This window comes from Ambystoma mexicanum, chromosome 5p (assembly GCF_040938575.1).
Source record: "Ambystoma mexicanum isolate Mex_15411 chromosome 5p, UKY_AmexF1_1, whole genome shotgun sequence".
NCBI lineage: Eukaryota > Metazoa > Chordata > Amphibia > Caudata > Ambystomatidae > Ambystoma > Ambystoma mexicanum.
Window position 1 is genome coordinate 425,762,402 of NC_090930.1, and position 20,458 is coordinate 425,782,859.

A 20,458-nucleotide genomic window follows, 5' to 3' on the forward strand; every position below is an offset into this window, starting at 1 on the left:
GAAGAGGGGTATACAGACTCCACACCGCGACAACTGGGGGGACAAATGGGACACAATCTAATGCCGCTATTGGAAAGGGGGGGGGGTTAGACCACAATACGTCCCTTGGAAGCACGCCGATAAGGAAAATATAAAGTGTAGGCTCCCATCACTAAGTGGAGGAGCGGGAAAATGGATATACGAGATGGAAAAGCACACTGCAGGACAGAAACTAGCAGTAGGAGACGTGAAGGGCCTATTAATATCAATATTAGGGGATGCGGCAGATGACATCTGGAAGAGAGCGGGTTTCCCCGGGGTCACAATAACGAACACGTCACATGACGGGGCGCCATTCGCGAATTGCAGGCATGCATTATGGCAAGCTCTGAGGGTACAATACCCAGACACCTGAGATATAGGAGCAATTACGTCACGCAAGATGCGTGAGAACGAAGATCCTGTTATTATATCCAGGAGATTCAGGAGAAGTGGCGTATGGAAACTAGAGAGCAATGGGACAAGACACCGGCAATATTTTACCACATACTAATGCAAGGGCTTCCAGAGACAGTACAAAAACAATTGAAGAAAATAGTGGGGATGGAAGCCAAGGCCTGGCCGGAAATACAATTGACAATAGTACACCATTGTAGGATGTGGCAAGAAAAGATGAAACAAAAGGAAGAAGATAGAAAAGCGGAAGAGGCTAAATTAGTGCAGAAAAAGCTGACTAAATACACAATGGAAGGAGCACTAATAACTACACCAACAATGACACCAAACCCCACGCAAGTAGTGGCCGCACAGGATCCCTTACAACTACAAATAGCACCACTACCACAATCACCGCAACTTATAACACAACAGCTGCCACCGCCCCCTGGTGGAGATGCCGGGGATTGAACCCGGGGCCTCATACACCCGCTTGCACGACAAGACAGCAGAGATGACCTAGAGCATGACACCACATGCCTCACACTTCATAAGAAACCTTGAGTGTCACCCTTACCCTCAGTCCAGTGCATGGCACCAGACTATTTTGTGCATGGCAGCTAGATAAAAAGCTGCACAGGGAAACAAGTACCTTCTCATTATCTGGCACAGCACATACACACAACTTAACACTTATTCTTATTTGCATAACACCACAGCTGTCTTTATTTTTTCCACATGATGAGCATGTACATTTGTTATAGGTTTAGAACACATAGGGGGTCATTACGACCCTGGAGGTAGCCATGGCGCTATTTGCGGCATGGCTACCCCCATTCCGGGTACCGGGTTCCTGGAATCGGGAAATACCGGGCCATTCCGACCTTGGAGGGCCCAGTATTTCCCTATTCCAGAAACCCAGACCCTGTACATCCCCATTCCCATTCAAGCCCCCATAGGGCTCAATGGGAATGGGGAGGATGCAAACAACGGGCCTGTTAATGACGGGCCTGTTTGCATCTTGGTCTGCTCGCGGGACCCGCTAAGGAGGTCCCGCGAGGAGACCTCGTATGAGGCGGTAGAGGGTTAACGGGTCCGGCAGCTCTACCGGCCCCGTTAACCCCCTACCGCCAGGGTCGTAATGAACCCCATAGTGTGAAGCATATGACAAGATATTACATGGTCTCGTGTTTGTAAGGATGATAAATCTTACGAGCAAAAGCTCTGCCATTTTTTGAGTAAGCCTTAAGTAGAGGCCATAAAATGCCATTGTAGTACACTATGCCACAGTTGTCAGAAGGAAGCACAGGATTCAATTTTGTCTCGCCCTGGAAACATACAGAGTCCAAGGGCAGGCAGGGAGGGACGTGAGGTAAATACCCACTGTTTAGTGCAAAGGAATCATTTCTCATGGGATGAATTCCTGGTCCAAGGCAACAAGTACTGCCTCATCACATTGGGAAGAGATACATAATATCTGTGAAGGCCGCAGCGAGTGTTCTCGGGCAGCCACAGTGCTGTGAACTGAGACTTCTCCATCTCCTCACAGTTAACTGCTGTGATTCCTGGTCTGTTTCTCCCCCCCGCCCCGCTAGGTCCCTACTCTGCTGTTGGTTTACTGTGCTCTGCCGTTTCCTCTTGTCTACTGTTGTGTGCAATGTGTCCCTCCCTCTTGTCATTCTCTGTGGACCTGCTGTGTCTTGTTAGCCCTTGTGGTGTGTCACCAGCTTGCTTCTTGTTGTGTTCCCTTGTGTGACTCCCTCCCACAGCAGCCCCCCCACCCAGCCTCCATGCTGGTGCTCTTGTTCCTGCGCTGCGCAGCGCTGGCTGTGCTCCTCTCTCTTCTTCCAGCTTTCCTCCTTGCACCCTATATGGTGCTCTCTATCTACTCTATCTCGTATCATATCCCGCTCAATAAATCTGTAAAGAAAAAGAAAACGTTCAAGAGGGATTTCCTGGTCTCCAACCCAGGCCTCCCTTTCGCTGACACCTACACCAGTGCTTTTTCCAGACAGACTCTCATCCGACATCCTCTTTGTCGTTCCCTCTCCAGACCTATGGACCCCTTGTATGGTCTCAGCTCTCTCTCCCATCTCTTCCCCGCCCATTGATGGTGGCACTCAGTAGGGGTCCTCTTGGCCTCCTTCCACTCCTCCTAGACCATCATTAATGTTTATCTGAATGGCACTGTCTTGGTCCAGGGCCCTCAGCCCAATCTCCTCCTTTTCGATAGGCGTCTCCTGCATCTTATCAACTTCCTTCCTTCCTTCTCCCGCTAGCACCTCTCTGGCTCCTTTGCCACCTCCTTCTTCAGCTGCCTCTTTAGCACCTTCCTCCTCCTCTCTGGCTACTATGCCACCTCCCGCTACCACCTCTGGCCACTCTCTCACCACCGCCGGGCGTACATCATGCCTGTACCCCACCCCAGAAGTCTTTCAAATGTGGCAATCTGCCCCACGTCGCTACTCTCAACTCTAGCTCTGCTGTCAAACACCCCTCTGACATCGGTCACCTCCTCGAAGAACTTGACCTGGATGCCCTTGCTCTCACCGAGACATGGTTCACAGCCAGCTCTGTCAGGAGTTTTGACACTCAAGATTCTCTCCGAGCCCAGATCCCACCGACCCAGTGGAGTAGCTCTGATCTTTCTGGAGTGGGTCCCTGCTTCTGTTATTCCTATGCAGGCCTACTCCTCATTTGAATGCCTGGTCTGCAGGCTTTCTATCTCTCCTGACCTTGCTCTGACTGTGCCCCCCCCCCCATCTACAAGCCACCTAGCCAGGTTGCCCTCTTCCTCTAAGAATGGGCTGACCGCTCCTCTTCTTGCCTCTACCTCTCAACTTCTCCTCCTCTGAGACCTCAACATTCACCTGGATGCTTCTAATATCCTCCTCTGGGCTGCTCTGTAACCTCTGCGACTCTCTCTCCATTCTCCCCTCTGGTCCGACACATTCTGCCAGACTCACCTTGGATGTTCTCATCTCCTCAGACATCCCCCTCTAATCACTCCTGTCTTTTGGACTGACAACTTTCTGCTTTCCTCTCACCTGAAACTTTCTGTCCCTCAGGCAAAGCCCACCCCAGCACTGCCACCTACCTTCTCGGTCATTCGGCCAATGAAGCGCATGCCAGTGGATGTCTTTGCCTCTACTTTCTCTGCTTCTCCTACTCCTCCGGCAGACTCAAACTCGCACTATGACACAGCCCTCTCTAACCTGCATCACTTTATCTCCAACACTCTGGACATCCTTGCCTCAGTCATGAGAATCCATCTGAAGCCTACCTCCAAGTGCAACTCTTGGTATGACTCTGATCTCGCCACCCTGAAACACAGGTGCAGGGTGGCTGAGAGGAAGTGGAAGGCTTTGGACGAATCCTCTGACAAACTGGCCTGCCGCCTGCTCCTAAGGCAACACAGACTGTGTTGTGTCCAAGAATAGAGTCCACATCCAAGCCTGCATCTCTGCTGCCTCTAACAGCACAGCCAAACTCTTTAAAATCGGCAAGGAGCTGGCTAATCCTTCTGCAGTCTCCACCTCTTCTGTGCCCTCCCAAGTCCTCTGTACAGCTCTGGTTTCTCACTTCACCACTAAAACTCAAGACATCCTATCCTCGCTCTCCTCTTCCTCCCTCGTCCCCCCTCTGCCCGCCTCTCCCTCTCCTCTTGCCTTTTTTTTTCTAACGTTTCTAGACTAATCCGATCTATGAAAGTGTTGCCCAAACAGGTGTTTCCCTGCTCCTCCAGTACCATCAAGGACCACATGGACACCCTTGCACCAGCCTTAGCCAATTTCTGCAATCACTCTTTTGCCACTGGATCTTTCCCTTTAAGGATTCCCTTTGTGCACCCCCTCCTTAAAAAGCCTTCTGCTGATCCTACCGTTCTGGCAAACTATCTCTTGATCTCTATCACTTCTTTCCTGGGCAAACCCCTGGAAAAGCTGGCAATCTCGCAGCTTACTCGCCACACTGAACCTGTTGGTTCTCTACATGACCATCAGTCTGGCTTCAGAGTAGCCAGAGGCACGGAAACTGCTCTCCTGAACACCCACAAAGATCTTCTCTCTAATCTGGACTCCAGCGTTCCTTCTGTCCTCATCCTCCTTGACCTTCCCTGTGCTTTTCACATGGTCAATCATGTCATCATGATCAATCGACTCTGTGAGAACCTGGGCATCAATGATCAGGCCCGAGTGGTGGACCTCCTTCCTACTGGACCGATCCTCCCAGGTCCAACTAGAGTCCTTTCTCTCCACCACCTCTGTCTCCACATATGGTGTTCCTCAGGGCTCTATCCTCTCTCTGTGGCTTTTCAATAGCTACTTGGCCCGTTAGGCCCACCTAATCTCCACCTTCTCCTCTAACTTTCAGTGTTTTGCGGATGACACTCAGCTCTCTTTCAGGCTCCTCTCAGCCTCCTCTCCAGCTCATTCCTGACTTACTTGCTGCTATTCAGGATTGGTGCACCTTAATCTCTGCGTTAATGCCAGTAAGACAGAAATCCTTCTCATTGGGACCCCTGATCCTGCCTTCCCTATCTCACTCTGGCTGCCCTTCTTGGGCTTTCTTACTTTGCCTTCCTGTGAGGCAAAAAACCTTGGTGTATCTTCGACTCTCCTCACATTACAGGTCTTGCCAAGAAGGTCCACTACCAGCTGCACCTCCTCAGAGCCCTGGTTCTCTCTAGGCTGGTCTACTACAACAGCCTCTTTCTCAATCTACCGTCCTCTACTCTCCGCCCTCTGCAACTAATCCAGAACAGGACTGCAAGACGTATCCTTATGTTCAAGCCCAGGGACCATATCTCTCCAGCCCAGAAATCTCTCCAATGGCTCCCGGTGGCTGCAAGGATCAAGTTCAAGACCCTCTGCGTCGTCCACAAGGCTTTCTGTGTCTGGGTCCCACACTACATCCAACTCTCTCTTCCAAAATACCTTCCTTCTCGAGCCCTTCGCTCAGCTACCTCAAACTCTCTGAGGGTCAGATGCTTCTCCACGTAGAGATTGAGGTGTAGATCTCTCTCCTATGCAGGTGCTTCCCTCTGGAATGGTGTACCTGCTACTCTCAAACTTGAGCCAGACCACCCGAAGTTCCAGAAGCAGCATAAAACCTTACTTTTCTCCTCTGCTTTCTCCCTCTCCCTCCCCTGCTGACCTACCTGTCTGCTGCACCGACTGGTTGCGTGGTAACCTCAGAGTCTCGCTGGGTACCAGGCTCTTCCATGATCAGTCTCCCCTGCACTGCCTCTGGGCCTACTGCACACGTAGGGGCTGTAACTGTAACCTCTACAGTCCCCTGCCTCCTTGTACTAACCCAGAGCTGTGCTGCCCTGGCTGCACTTACTCAGAGCAATGATGCCCTGTTTGCATTTCCCCTCCCTCTCCCTGACACTCCACCTCTCCCTTCCCCCTGTACTTTGCATTGTCACACTTGCACAATCTGAATGACACAAGGCCTATTAAGATCGTTTGTCTTGTCCTCCCTCTGTCTCCTTCGCTTGTCTTGTCGTGCCTAGAAACACTTGTGTAGAGGCACGTTATAAATGACATATCAAGAAATATTCTGAATAATATGGGGACATTATCAGAAATGATGGGCCAGGAACGATGATCAGCAGTGGACCAGTCATGGGTTTTCCCGAAGGCCCTTCATCGCAGGAATGGTGCTAGAAGGCAGTGTACCAGGGATAGCAACATGTAACAAGATAGGGGGCTACATGGTGTGCAGAAGCAGGCCGTGGGAACAGATAATGAATAGAGGAGATGTGTGCTATGTTGCTTTGTTGCCTATTAGCCCATTTCGGTGGGACGCTGTAGCCCTAATTGTCTCAGGTAATATCGTCCAATTGAAATGACACCCTTTATTTGTAAATTTATGTATGCAACCTTGTGTATCATTACTGTATTCTAATTCTGTATTTTTTCCTTGTGTAACCTGTAAGAATAGCGCCCAGATGCCCGAGCTTGGCTGCGCTCTACAAATAAATAAAACTAAACTTCATCAGTTTTTTGCTGAAATTGCATTGGTGCATTTTTTGGGCTCATCAAGGGGGGTGAGACTAGGTGGGGTTGGTGGTCATCTTTTCTCATGATGAGATGGAAAGGGCCAGTAGTTTTTCAACAATGTATCGAGCTATTTAGGTGGATGGTGACAACCAGCCAATCACCTTGCTAGGTTATTTTTGTTACACTTTATTAACGTATGCCAATGTTGTCATTGTGGCTATAAAATGTTGGTCCCTCAAGGGGCGTGTCCGAGTTGGCTTGTTTTGTGCATCTTCCGGGCTGCAGCGTACCAATACATTTTGTGGTTTTCCTGTATGTGGTGCACTCCTTGAGTTTTTTTGGACCTACATTGAGACTGCCTAGCTCTACAGTGACTAGTTGGTTAAGTGGCCAATTAGGTAGGTCTGGTGACTTTTGCTTACTGGATTTTGTTTACAGACACAAAGGCTTACATTATAAAGCAGGTAATGATGAGTCTCAAATAGTACACGGTGAGGATACAGTAGTACACTGTAAAACATTACAAAAATGTAATTCAGCGTACCCACTGTGCAGTACATTTGCAATGTACAATGATAACGTGGGTTTATGTTTCAATGGTGTCTGTGTCTTCATTTGCATACGTACATGAAGCCCACTGCTTACGTTTTTTACACAAGGTGCACAAGTAGCCCAGTGACCCCCTACTTTTTTTATGTGGGTCTACATTAGCATCGTAATGCTGTTCCTGAACAAGACTGTACGCCTCAAAAAGGTGCAGAAACATGTTAAAGTGCAAGACTAGCTGTAGAAAAGGCAAAGCAAACATTACTGTTACACGGCCTGCTATGGCCCGACCCCCACCCGCATGCACACAGGAGGAACAGATGGTCGGACTTTTATTAACACTGTCACATGGTCAACCATGTGACTCTACACGTGACATAGCACGAGTCCTTTGCAGTTCCCCCACATAAACCTTTACTCATGTAGAAGGGATTAAGGCAACCGTTTCTGTACTGTCGTCGGTAAGCATGAGGCGAGATCTAAATATTGAAAAAAAAACAATATACATAAAACGTCAATTTCGCTCAGGCAGCCCGTCAGCTGCATGAACCATAAACCCTTTGGCCACTCCCTGGCAACCTCCCACCGTGTTCGTCATGCTACATTAAAAAGCACGTTTTGTTACACTGCAACAAAGGCACAAATCACATACCAATCAGAAGCATGGGGAGGTTTCCTGTGGCGTGGAAATATGTTCCTTTCGTTGTGAGATCACTCATGCATATTCTACGTTCCATTCTCGTCCGAATCCGTTTATTCGGGAAGGAAATCCATCAATCCAAAGGCTGAAAAGTTGATGTTCATCGGGCCAGCCTCTCCCTGCTGAAACGTAAAGTGAAGCGAGCACAGGAGAGCAGGAGCTCTGAGCAGGCCAGGAAGTGGGAGGCCTGGAGCTGTTGGTGTCACTATGGCAACCTCATTCAGCTCTGCACAATGGCTACAATTAAAGGGACAACAAGCAGGATGGCGCGCACACTGTTTGTATTAGCCGCGCACAGTTAGATGTCTGATCAAGGGAACAGCACGAACATTGTCAGACCGAAACTAAAGTTTACTGCGAGAATAAAAATAAACTGTTACGGTTTTATTCACTGTGTCAGTTAACCAGAGAACACATGTATTTCACCACAGATGTGTAGTTACATTAACATTTTCAACACTAACTTTACTGAAAGTCATAATTATATTAAAGGCATGCAGGCAAACGATTATGCTTTCTTGTGTTTTCTTCTTTACTTTTCTCGAGCAGCAACATTTAACAATGTACAATGGCTAATCCTCCACACTAACATGAGATGGGGGTTTAGATTCTATTAAAGATAAGGAGGCGATTGTTATGCATTCAATCTTTACTCTGAAACCACAACAGCAAAGAAAAAGCTTTTACAAACAAAAAAGTTGTAAAGAACAGAACTAAATAGAGTTCAATGTCAATGTAAGGGAGCTCCCCAATCCATCATGGAGGACAGGTCATGCCCTGCAGGAGACCAATGAGCAGGGACCCTTCCTTATATAAGTCAATTACTCCAGTCATAATTCCTCTTTCTGTAGCTGTCTTGAACCAGAAGTCCACTGCACCTATCAGATGATAAACGATGAAGGCAAATCCAGCGAAACTCTCGTACTACGCACTCCATAACTTGTAACTGCGAGCCACACTCCTGATCAGAACCTCAACTCGTAGCTGTAAGAGCAACAAACAAGAAGGGTGGGTGGATGGGAAGAACAACAAACCAAAGAATGTTCTTTCTTGAAACACCTGTGTACATGCGTGTCATAACTGTCATATCAAGGGTAGGTGGGTGGGATAATAATCGCCTCCTTGTCTTTAATAGAATCTAAACCCCCATCTCACGTTAGTGTGGGGGATTAGCCATTCTATGACAAGACAGGAGGCTCATATTATGCATCCCATTAGTACAACATGATCAATACAATAGAGACCATATAATAAAATAATAGGAAAAGAAACTGTTTTAAATGCTTTCATTAAATCAATCAGCTGACCGAAAAAGAATTGCCCAAGACTAGGCTGCCCAAATAACTGTCTTATAAGGCATAGCCAAATCCACTGCAAGAAAACACACCAGGAACATGTGCCAATTCCAGCGTTCCTTACAGGCCACCAAAACCAACTGGTTGAAAGAGGGGGGGAAAACATTGAACAAAGTTTTCCTATACTAATAGGTTAGGAAAGCCCATCGGAACCATAAACGCCTCCGTTGTCCAATCAAACATTTAAAACACTCAAATTCATACCATCTTTGGGAACCTAGATAGCAAACCAAAGAAAAATGAGCACCTATCTCTCCTGGAGATAAAAGAAAAATACCCCATAGGGGTGAAAGTTTTGTAGGTTCCCTCCCATGCGTTAAAGGAAGATATCGCATTAGCAACATGGCATGTCACATAACCACACTGGGGAACCAAGTGGGAACGACAAATCTTCATAAAAGGTAAAATGGGGGTAAAAGGTCATTTTATTAATCTGTAATAGGACGACCCATCCTGGGCGGAACTGAAAAGCAATAGACTTAACGCACAATTGTCTTCAGACATGTGTATATTAAGGAAGGATTTCTTCTGGAGGCAGAAGCAGAATGGAAGAGAGGGGCCCTACCTGAAAAGCTAAACCTGTCAAACCGGCAACACAGAGACTTTCAGATCTCCCGAGCTCTTGAAGAAGGACTCTGCTACCATGACAAAAGGCAGATATTTACAAACTGACCCTTAAGAGGCCAAACTTGGCAAGAAGAAAAAATGTATCTTACATCCAATCGTTACCATTATATTGATATCTAAACCCCCTTGTAGATATGCCCAGTGCTTGAACCTTGTTCCCTCCTCCGTGGTTGATGAATCTCCTAGAGGATCAAAACTAACCGAAGGATGATGCCTAAATTCCAAAGTTTTAGCAAAACTCTAAACTGCAAAGAACTGATCACTAAACAGTTAAACCAAAGTTGCCCACCAGAAGAGGTCTAACCTCTATTTCAGCCAATTTAAAGAACCTTGAAGTTCACAGCACCCTGAGGTGGCACCTTATGGCAAAAACAAACTCTTGTAAAAACCCAAAGGTCCCCCTGCCATGCAGATGACTAGGAGAATCAAGTCATTTACTAAACATATCTCAGCCCTCTGGGAATCGCACTGACAGGCACCTTCTGATAGTTAATGTAGAGACGCTGGAACGCATTGTGATAGAGGGTCGTAATAACTTGGATGGGAGATTAGTATCACTCCCCGACCCCTCTATCCCACCAAGGGATATTGAGCCTTTGCAAAGGAGGAGAACCCTCCCCCACTTATCTAAGGAAAAAAACCTTGCAACCCAGAAGAAGGCTACCCTGAGGACCACATTAAAGCCCTGCAAAGTAACGCAAAGGAAAGTAACTGACGGGAGGGAAATGCTCAGTGCGAGTCTGCACTGGTCACGAGCCAGAACTGCTGTAAAAGGAAAACAGAAACCATCGGGAGTTACTCCAAGAGGTGTATATCATGATGGAATCTCCACCAAGGATGGCGGGAAGGGGAATGAGGGGGGAAGGATAATGATCAATGCCTCGTAAATGAAAGGTTGTGAAAGAAATCTGGGACCACTGTCCCCTCAAACCCTGAGGTCTGAGTCTCTGTATTCGTGTGAGGCTGACTGGCCACTAAGGGAATCAGGGGAAGGAAAAATTAAGCACATTGTCCATAGCAAAATAGCACTTATATAGAACTACGAACCCTCAGGTATACGAGTGGTGCTCATCACTACTGCAAACGGTGTGTGGTGTGAGGTGTTCGCTTATCGATCTCAGCAGGATGAAAGACTGATTTAGACCTTTCCAAATTAGGAACCTGTATCAGTAGGGTCAGCACGGATGTGAAAACCAGCACTCTTTTCGCTGCACTGTAGAAAAATATATATGTGTATATATAAATATATAACGAAAGAGGTTAAACAACGCTCTTGAGGGTACAGAAGCCTGCTTGTACTCCTTGAGCAGAGGAGAAATTGTAACACACTGTTAGACGGTTAGCTGAACAACAGGCCAAGCTTTGGGAGGAAAGCCATAGGGCAGGCGCCAGAAAGTTATTATTAGGCAACTCGTCCATCTGATACCCTTAAGTGTTTCCAAACACTCCATCCAAGTAGAACATGGTTGCTCAGCTTGCCATGCAACAAAACTGAACAGTTACCTCGAGCTGACCTTGTCTCCACCAATAGTCCAATAGTATAATGAATGTCAAAATGAGACAAATAGTAAGGGAAAACACGTCCCCACTAAAGAGAGCCTCAAGCCCTGCAGACCTCAATAGAGGCATAACGCATCATCTTTTTCTTCCTCATGTTGAGAGAAAAATACTGCAGCTTAATCAACACGGGTATTGGGTGGAGCAATTGATATCGGGAAAGCAAAACCTAAGGAAAGGACTGAGTTGTCCTAAAACTAACTAAAGTAACTAAAAGACAAAGGTTAACACCAGAGTGATGGCTAGAGAGGAAGGGATAACCCCCCACATGGGTCTCGCTTACAACCACCTCCACACTCTTTTCTTTAAAGTACCTAATAAATAAATAAAATAATATAAAATATCCAAGGAAGAGGGGTTACGCCCTCACAGGGGTCCGAACCCCGGCCTTACAGAAGCTGATACCCACTGAGCTCTCCGGGCTACTGACCATTCTGAAAAAACGCAACTGAGTTCCAGGCGTCACTTAAACATATTGTTTAGCACAAGAGTACACTGAGCAAGTGCACCTCAACTGCTCACCCTAGCCGGGTGTGGAACCAGCAGTATACGAGGGGGTTCACCTTGCAGAAGAACACAGGCAAAGCCCGCTACCGAGCAGGTGACAGCACATCTACAGGGAAGATAATGGCAACTACCTCATGCAGCACCTTAAAGAAAACAAAACAAAACAGAGCTGTTGACCTTTAAGGGAGGAATACACTGAGCAAGTGTACCTCCAACTGCTCGCCCGAGCAGGGCATGATAACCAGCAGTACGCGAGGGGATAACCTCGCATTAGAACTCAGGCAAAACCTGAAACCGAGCAGGTTATGGCACAGAAACCACCCATGGCATATGCAGCACCCAAACAAAGTTGCCAACTTTAAGCGAGGAATACACTGAGCAAGTGTACTTGAAACTGCTCACCCTAGCAGGGTGTGGAACCAGCAGTATACGAGGGGTCACCTCACAGAAGAACCCAGGCAAAGCTTGCCACCGAGCAGGTGATGGCACCCTTACAGGGAAGATAATAACATCTGCCACAAGCAGCACCTAAACAAAACTGCCAAGTTTAAGTGAGGAATACACTGAGCAAGTGCATCTCAAACTGCTCACCCCAGCCGGGTGTGGTAACCAGCAGAAGGCGAGGGGTAACCTCGCATTAGAACTTAGCAGAACCTGAACCGAGCAGGTTTGGGTATACCTAAGTGAAGGCAAATCACCTATGCCATGCGCATCGTCTAACATAAAGCTGCAGACTGGTGTCAGGGTACCAGAAGTGCTAGGCAGAAGTACAGACTGCCCAGCGTGCGAGGGAATAGTGATTTGCCCTACAGAAGGCTTCTTCATCCTTTCCATAGGAAGAACCCTTCCAGGACCACATTTCCCAGCACACCCGGCGGCAGGAACTACACTTCTCAGGCCACATGGGGTGTGGCGAGCCGGCGCGCATGCGCGAAGCTCCGAGCACGGGGCTTGTGCTCAGAACTTCATCGTGAGCAGTCGCATCTTCCTGAGCTCCAACCTGAGGGGACTACGCGAGGGGCCACGCCCCACGGATCTTTCAACCCGGCCCCTCGAGGCTCTCAGATAAGTGACGCATGCATGCCCAGCTGCGGGAGAGAGAGTTAATGGGGAATCACGCGCAGGGGGTTAACGCCCACACTCTTAAGCCCCCCTGCGCACGGCTAAGTTAAGTTCTGTGCACAGTTGCACTGGATGACATTTAATCCAGGAGGCAACGTTACTTTTGAATTTCACATTAACCCATGCGAGTGTGAACTAACAGCGCTTGCGGTTGATCGTAGGCCACGTGCGGCTCCCGGATGTCATGCCCAGAACCCCAAAACAATGCCGGAGCGTCTTTAACCTTGTGCGGTTCTTTTTAAACGCACGGATTTACGACCAGGAGACACAGCCGGCTCAAAACAGTACTAGTTGAGGCGTGAGGTCGCTTCAGCCTTATGAGCCCCTATTCTGGTGTGAGAGTTGGGGGGGAACAAAGACACGGCAGGGGCCCCGCGTGGCTTACACACTAATCTCCGTGTTCTGAAGAATGGGACAATGTGCATGCATGAGTGAATAGTTGCTGTGTCGCTGTAATTCAGAGCTATAGGGAGAATTGCCTAATTCTTGCTCTTTTACAGCGATCGATCGCTTCTGATACCGACCGGACCTGGAGTGCGCAGGCAGGTGGCCAGCACTCAACCCAGAGCTAAGTGCCCTATTGTTTTGTTTGTTTGGAATCACTCCCCAAATGGGTGTGGCAATGCATGAGTGAATGTAATGTCATAACTTGGTTTTGAATGACTTTTTCCCTGTTTTTTCCCGTGTCCTATCCAATACTGTACCCTGCAACCTCAATCCGGTATTCCTACTTCCCCGTACCCATCCAATCAGCGTTCCCTAACCCTCTTTCCCCGCTGGGGTTGCGGATGTCTGCGTAAGCCTTCGCTTGCAGGCGCCAAAACCCTAGAGGGGGTGGTTGGTTCGTGCCACTCCTGCGCCTGGACTCCTGGAGCCCTGATAACTGGCAGCGCATCAGACCCTTGAATAGGCGGGTCCCCAAATATAACTGAAATATCAATTTAAAACAGCTAATTTAAAAAACATACTTTTAACAAAATATATAAATATATCTATAAATATAGATAAATATATACACAAACCCATATGTGCACACTGGCTATGGCGGGAAGCGAGCCCAGATCCTCTTGCAAGGTAAACCTGCAGGCTTACTATTGACCTACCCAGTTCGGGCTGAAGCAGAAGCTTAAAAAATGCTTCAGAACAATTGAGACCCAGGGGCGTCGGGTTAAAGTCAAAACATATATATATATATATATATATATATATATATATATACAAACATACACACCCATCATAATGTAAACAAGTATAACAGGAAACACAGTTGGGAAAAAAGATGTCTACTTAATTTTCACACTTTCATAATAAAATTGGAGGATAGGTTCGAATCCGCAGCCTTTACGGCCCAAGCCACAAGACTTACTGACTGTGCTTAATAATTTCAATCAAGGATTCCAATCATAGATTCCCTTGCGCGCCGGGTCTGAAGCCTAAGCTTCCATTTGACCGGCGCGCAACGGAACACGGAGGGCGAAACGCCCATAAAGAAACACAAAAGAAAACAAAAGAAAGCATTATGCGCTCGCCAGACAAGGTTAGAGCGCTTGCCCGGGCCGGGTCTGATCAGAGGATTCTGACAGCCCGGCGCACAACAGAACATGGCGGCAAGGTAAAAGAAAAGAAAATATTACAGCGCTTGTGAGCCTTACAGCACCCACGCACACCGGCTCTGAACAGAAGTTTCTGTCAGACGGCGCGCGTCGGGCGGAACGAAGTGAAAATAATGATTACAGCGACCTGCGCGCTGTAGACACATTCACATAAAGACATTTTATAGACATTTAAAAGTTTAACATTTTAAACAACCCATTAAGAAAAACTACTGGCCACACGCGGCCCATGGACCATGATACCAAAGAAGGAATACCTTTTCCTTAAAATAAAATAAAGGTACCAAAATATATATATCAAAACCTTTACACCACTTAAGGGTACTACCTACTACTGACTAACATGCAAGGCACAACTGAAAAAAGGAGTGACTTAGCTGTGGAGTTAGCAGCAAAGAAAGAGGAATTGTGACTGGAGTAATGGACTTATATAAGGAAGGGTCCCTGCTCATTGGTCTCCTGCAGGGCATGACCTGTCCTCCATGATGGATTGGGGAGCTCCCTTACATTGACATTGAACTCTATTTAGTTCTGTTCTTTACAACATTTTTGTTTGTAAAAGTCTTTTCTTTGCTCCTGTTGTTTCATAGTAAAGATTGAATGCATAATATGAGCCTCCTGTCTTGTCATAGAATCAATACATCTCAACAAAGCATACAACTATAATCCCCAACTCATAGCTCCCAACCTTTTGTGTCACCAAGCCAGGTGAAAACACACGATTTGTTTTTGGCGGGTGAGAGCCCATAGAAGTGAAAGGGCATATGAGGGACTTGGCGGGTGATTCAGCTGCTTGTAAGGCAGATGACACCCACTAAAAGCGGGTGAGTTGGGAGCTATGCCAACTAGTTTGAGAGTTTGGTAGTCCATATTCTCATTGGGCTTTAAAAAACATGTGACCTTCTTAAACCAATAGCCCACCACCAGCTATATAAACACAGTCCACCATCTTAAATCTTCCTCTTTCTTTCGCTGGTCTTCATCATTTTTAGCCCCCAACCAGTAAACGCTAACTGAATTCAATCTCCAAATCAATATTCACGATCCTGTCGGATTGTTGTCGACGATTATTAAGATGAGGTAATCATTTGCCTCTGTGTCTTTAATAGAATTATGATTTTCTGTAATGTTAGTGCTGAAATCCTGAATTCTATGTCAAGACTCGGAGACTCGGATTATGCTTTTTCAAAGCTTATTTACCACCAACGTTGTCACTTTTTCGACTGGCTTGAAATAAAATGTCTTGAATATCGATTAATTCGCCCAGTCTGCTGCCTCCACAATGTCTTCCAGTCTGGCTCCACAAAAAAAGCTTTTGTAGCGATTGCTCCTCTCACCGAATGGGCGCCATACCATTTTTTATCAATGTCTGCTTGGCTCATCACGCATCTTACCCATTTTGCCAGGGTTGCCGGAGGCACCGCCCAAAGGGTCTTCTCAGTGCAATGAGCAGCTGCGACACACTAGCAGGTCACAAATCTTTTGTTGTTTTTTCATAAGTCTGTAGACATTGCACCGGCCATAATGTAGGCTGATCAAAAACTGGGTCCCGAGCACGGAATATGCATTCCCGCCATTTACAATGATAGCGAGGACAGTGGCTCAGGTGAGAAGGCAAGGGGTGTCGCTGATTCTGATAACTCTGGATTGGAGGGGTCAAGCATGGTTCCCAGGCCTTCTGGAGTTGTCACACTACAATCCGATAGCTCTCCCGAGGTACGAAACAATCATGGGGGACAGCCACTGTCTGGTGAAATCAGGCAGCCTCAACCTCATTTTATGGGCAATTTCAGGGGATCCTGGTCTAGGACAGGGTTATCGATCGAGGCTCAACATATTATCAAGGAATCCTGGGCTCCAGGGACCAGGAAGGCTTACAGATCAGCATGGGCAAACTGGCATAGTTGGTGCATAGAGTGGAACATCCATCCCTCTAGAACAGATGTGGTGCCAATAGCTAATTTCTTAGCATAGTTGGCAGCACAAGGCAAGGCCTACAGGAACATTAATACACAAATTAGATGTAGATTACTCAGGGATGTCAGACTGCTCAGACCGCTGAAACAGAAATACGACCAGCTGTGGGATGTAGACAGGGTTTCAAGAATGTTCATGATGCTACTATGTCTTTTGTCATGCAAAGAGGGTCTCTGATGTGAGTGCGTTGGAAGTTAACAAAAAATCATTGTCACCCTCTGGGGTCACATTTTATATCGCGAAAAGTACAAAAACGAATTTCAGAACAGTATCATATGATTCATTCCCTTATCTTGACGCAAACAGGAGTCTCTGACATTGACCCCATTTTGCCGTCAATTTCTGAAATTCCTTCTCGTCCAGCTTCCAATTGCTGGCATCTCTGAGGAACCTGGTGTTCCCCTTGGCTACTTCGTTCTGGCGGCCCGGTAGATATTCCACTGTCACTGACACCTTCCTCTGGAGGCAAAGGCACCCAAACTCTTTCAACAGCTCCGCCAACATTCTGGGTCTCGTGTCGCCTAGTCTGTTTATGTACCTGACTGCGGACACGTCCATTTTGAGGAGTACACAACATTGTGCCCTCTCCTGTGTCCATACGAGCCCGCAAGCAGCTCTAGAAGGTTGATGTGTAAATTCAACTCCTTCTCTGACCACCTGTCCCCTGTCAACAGATCTCCACATCGGGCACCCCAGCCCCACCTGCATCAGACTCTATTATTAGGTCCAGAGAAAAGACAAATATTGGTCTAACGGTCAAGGCATCCATGTGCTGTAGCCACCACTCCAGTTCCTCCCTTGCATCCTGCGATAGGGGCACTTTTTGTTTGTAAGATACGCCCCTCCTGAGATGTTGAATCTTTCATCCTTGGAGGGTTATGTAGTGGAGTGGACCTGGAGAAATTGCTTGGATTGATGACGCCAAGCGACCCGCCAGTCTGGCTATCTCTCGAACTGACATCACCTCTTTCGTTAGAGTGCTCCTTATATCGTTTTTAATGTTGTTCACCTTGTTCAGAGGGAGTGGCTCAACATTCCTCGAGACGTGTCCACCATGAACTCTAAAAATGTCATGGTCTGTTCCGGTTGAAAGAGAGATTTCTCCCAATTCACCAAAAAACCTAATCGTAGGAGTAGGTCTATTGTGTAGTCTGTCTGTTTTTCAATCAAAATCTTGTCTTGAGGGGAGTCCAAGATGGCTGCCGCACTGTGAAGACATGTGTGCGGGCGCTCCCTCACCTATTTAGCTACATTTCTGTCGTAGATCACCCCGGGGCAGTTCTTGTCTCCAGCAAACACTGTGTTATGGCCCCCAGCAACCCTGCGCCAGGGCACAGAGTGGATTGACCCTCGATTCGGGGTGTGACTTCGGCTCTCTTGTACTGGGCGTGGCGCATCATAGTCAAGCTGGAAAGTAGGCTCTCCAAATCGGAATCTGTTGGATGGTAACAGAGGCCCCCCATCCCCCGGGTGGAACACATTCAGCGGTGACGCGGGTTGCACGCAATGCAGGAAGGAGCCAGCACTCTCCTGCGACAGACTTTAAAGACCTAGAGAGACGTGGAGACCCACAGATGAAGGTCGGTTGGTGTCTGAAAATACCTGACCTGGAACAGTGAGCCGAGGGAGTGGAGCCCAGACTCGACGCACATGAGGTGCTGCAGAACCGGACATGTCGGGAGTCTATTCCCAGTAAAGCAGTATTTGGGGCTCAGATTGTGGAAATTGCCTGCTTTTGGAGGTCTTTATTGCACACATGCTTATCCATTGCAGTAAATGTATAGACAAGTGGCGCACTGAGAATGATATACCAAGACGTACATTTTCCTTCTCACTTGCACTACGATAGGAGAGCCGGGAGAATATATAAAAGGTTTGCATTGTTGGAATACTCCCCTTAGACTTCGAGTTTGTTGTCGAGTGCTTCACTGCTGGTAGCTGTGATTTTGCATGTGATTTGAGGAGCTAGATATATTCCAGGCGATATGAAGGAGCAGGCCCCAGCTAGCCATACACAATCTCTTCGAAAACTGGCCATTCCCCTGGAAAAACTCTGGGGGAGGGACACTGATACACCTGTGGCCATATACCCCTTTGCTGAGCGAATCTGGCCGTAATTCCACATGGAAGAATGCCATATGGCGGCATCCACAGTAGACTTTGCTAAAAGCCTTTAAGATTTCCAGGACAAATTCTGTGCCTCTTTTCTGATGCAATTCACTTCGTTCACCACAGAAATAAGGCACTCACTTGCAAATTTTAGTAAAGAAATCTCATCCCTGGGTGAATGTGTTGATACAAATGAGCGGGCAATTCAAGAATTGACAGAACAAATATGCCGGAATCAGTGACAAACCCAAACCTTAAAGAGGCAGTAATTCAGATCTTTTCGAACCTTATAGCTGCAGAGGAGACAGAGGGTATTCGGCTTGACCGGGTTCACCGGACTGGTCCAAAGGGGACGGACCCAGCAGCTCGTCCGTGAAATGTGCTGGTGGCATGTGCACTGTACCCACAAAACGACCAGATTTTATGAGAGGCCAAACTGTATCTCTAATAACATACAACGGAGCAGATATTCAATTGTATCAAGATCTCTCGCCGCAGACCCTCCAAAAATGAAAGGATATGCAGATAGTGGTTAAAGGTCTCTGCACAAGTGAAAGTAAATATAGATGGACATTCCTGTTTGGATTGCTTTTTTCCTTGGAGGGGAGACAACACAAGATAACATCCCGGGAAGCAGGAATTACGCTGCTACAAATTGAGGAAGAAGCAACTGAAGACATTCCGCAAGGGGTTGAGAAACAATGGTGTCCCACAACAAATATCTTAAACCTTGGGAATGGACTTCGGTAGATCGACGTAGGAGACGGGGAGGAGGTGCATGGAACGAGAACTGGAGAACCTGTCTCAGAGTGCCTCACCTTGAAACATCGACATAGATGCCCTGTAAAGGAACATTGAAGGGAACAGTTAAGACAAGGTAGATGTAAAAGTACAAGTAACAGAGAGGAAGCGTACCATCTCGGGTTTGCATCCGTTCAGCTATCTGATGGGGGTGTAAGGACATCCAGCACTTCACCTTCAAAGTAAAGGCAGATCACGGCTGGGGTTCTTCACTCCACGATACACTAGGTACTGTGACTCACCGCAGGGGACACTTTGGGGATGGGAGGGGGAAAGGTTGGGGCAGAGGGAAGGGAAAGGAAGGTAGGGAGGGGAATTGGATGGGGGGTATACTGCTGCGCTATGGGGGTTCTAAGGCTTTTGACAGAGGCAAGTTCACATTTATTAACCCCATGGAGACATTATCAATTCTCATTTAACTAAAGTGCCTTTCATTGAATATTAGTGGGCTTAACACCCCATTGAAGTGCCGGAAGGGTTTGTTGGGACGCTACCAACCGGACTTGGTGGCGCTCCAAGAAACCCATATTCGCTGAGCGGATAGGCACAAGTTTTGTTTGCGTAGCTACCTGAATATTGTGCAGGCGTATGCAGAGGGGAAGGTGGTGGGCATGCTTATTGCAATTAGAGCTGGGGCTAGTGTAACGAAGGCATGATATCAAAGTAAGACAGACACAAGTGACGACAGTTCAAGGGTGTTTATTTGAACTTTCTCAAGGGTGTGATAAATGCCTATCTAAACCTAAATCTAAGATAGGAGCAAGCTACGACCATCAAATAATAATAATGCAGTCCCAGTGGAGTCTCGTCAAAATACAAAAAGCCTATACTAACAAACCTATTGCCATTCCTTACCACTAAGTTTACAAATAGTGTGGGGTAATGTTCAAGAAAAAGAAAGAAGTGTTCACAAAATGATAAGTCAGGATGTTCAGGCCGATGACCTCTCTTCCCCACGTTTTCACCACTGGACAAGGCCGTTCACTCAAGCATAGCACACTCTTGGGCTTCTTCGGCACAAGGACACAGTTCATTACAAACATCAGGACCTTCTATGTCCAAGTCTCTCAAGTTATCAAAGGTCTCTTGCTTCAGAAGGCCTGATGAATCAAACAAACAAAAATA

At 47.2% G+C, this 20,458-nt stretch overlaps 1 protein-coding gene across 2 annotated transcripts in view; it reads right to left on the minus strand.

Annotated features, from left to right (window-relative positions):
- Positions 1-7,882, minus strand: part of CCDC160 (coiled-coil domain containing 160) — a 353,191-nt gene extending 345,309 nt beyond the window's left edge. For both annotated transcript variants that reach the window (XM_069612827.1, XM_069612830.1), the window contains exon 1: positions 7,618-7,882. The gene's annotated coding sequence lies outside the window, so the exon portion shown is untranslated. The remainder of the gene's footprint in view (positions 1-7,617) is intronic.
- Between the last annotated feature and the right edge of the window lie 12,576 nt (positions 7,883-20,458).